We start from the raw sequence: 1,711 nt of genomic DNA on the forward strand, positions 1-1,711 counted from the left end.
CTTATTAAACGACTACACCTACATTCCTGAACCACTCTTGGAGGATGGAAGGATAAACATATGGTATCGTGCTTCTTTGATCCCCTACTCCTTTACAGATACGTTCATGCATTCATAGATCCTCTCCCCACCAGTTTGTTGTGAATCAATTTTGTCAAGAACAAACCAAAATACGAGATAAAGATTCAGTTTCTTGAACACACATAAGAAACTCTATTAGGTTTTACGAATGAGAGAGAAGAAGAAAGAAGGAAAATCAGAATTTGTTAAAACTACTTTACTATTCACTTACTCAATAAGGGTTCAAAGATTACAAGTGAATAGAAACAATTAACCTCTCTCTTAATAACCTGAGAGAAACAGTCTATTTATAGACTACTAAGCTAACTTTAGCAACAAGCTAACTTAAACAATTGGTCTCAAACAAAAGGCACAATTCGGCATACTAACTTAGACTACACGTTAACATATTCCAACATCATGCTTTAATAGACTTCTCCTATAACATGCACAACTCCTGTCGAAATATTAAGTTATCCTTGTCGACGAGAGTTCTAGCTAATTGTCACATGAATGAACTTAAAAAGCCTAGTAATTTTAATTTGAGGTAGAAAGTAGACTCTAACTCTTTTGAGTATTTGATCTTTGGCCATAGCTTTTTAGAACTCTTATTTCAATTTCTAATTTGAGTGAATCTATTTTTAGCTTTAGTCTTGAGTCTATTCATAGTCCTGAGTCTGTTTATGGACTTGAGTTGCTGCCTATTTTGAATGGACTTACTTTTGGTCTTAGTCCTAAGTCTATTCTTAATCAATGTCTTGAGTGTACTTTTAGTCTTATTTAAGTTCCTTTTTTGTCTTATGTTTTGCAAGAATCTAACACATTTAACACCAATTATTTGTATATCAAAGAAAAACAATTTTGATCTTCTACATAAATAATTTAATAAGATGAGCTTAGATATTGAAAATGATTCTCTTGTGGGTGATTCCAAATGTCCATGATTTATAATAATGATCGAAATGATTTACCACTCTTTTGAGAAAAGATAAAGTATCTTGTCCCGCCCTATGGAGATATCATATATTTTAATGTCATATCTAAATATTTTCCACACAATTAAAAAGTTTTATCGCAGCAACAGTTGCTTTGATTCAATAAGAACTTAATCATTTGTTGAATAATCGAAAAATTAAAATTAGGCTTAATCTGATTGTTTTTACCCAAATAACCTAGTTTTTAAAAAAAAAATCTCAAAATAACCCACATTTCAAATAAATTCTCAAACTACGCCACTTTCCAAAAAAAAACATGTCAAAGTATTGGTGCTAGATCAATTGGTGACTGCACCCTAATTTAAAGAGGAGGCGCCAATCAGATTGACTTATGCATCTAGTGTTGCCAATCCAATTAACGCATATGTGTAAGGTTTAAGTGCAATCTCCAATTGGCTTGGCACCAGTGTGTGTTGTGTTTTTTTAGTATAAATAGAGGTGTGGTATGATCCATTTTCCCATATTTATTCTCATTATCTAGTAATATTTCTAACATGGTTCGTCGCCGCAAAGGGAAAATGATTTATTCGAGAGACAAGCCTCCGATGGAGATGCTCTTCTAGAACTTCTGTAGTTTTGGGCAACTACAGAGGAAGTTGATTCATTGGTTAGATGGAGACATACCTGAAGGAGAAAAAGTTATAAGTATTGAAAGA

The sequence above is a fragment of the Lathyrus oleraceus genome, chromosome 5 (assembly GCF_024323335.1).
Source record: "Lathyrus oleraceus cultivar Zhongwan6 chromosome 5, CAAS_Psat_ZW6_1.0, whole genome shotgun sequence".
Lineage (NCBI taxonomy): Eukaryota > Viridiplantae > Streptophyta > Magnoliopsida > Fabales > Fabaceae > Lathyrus > Lathyrus oleraceus.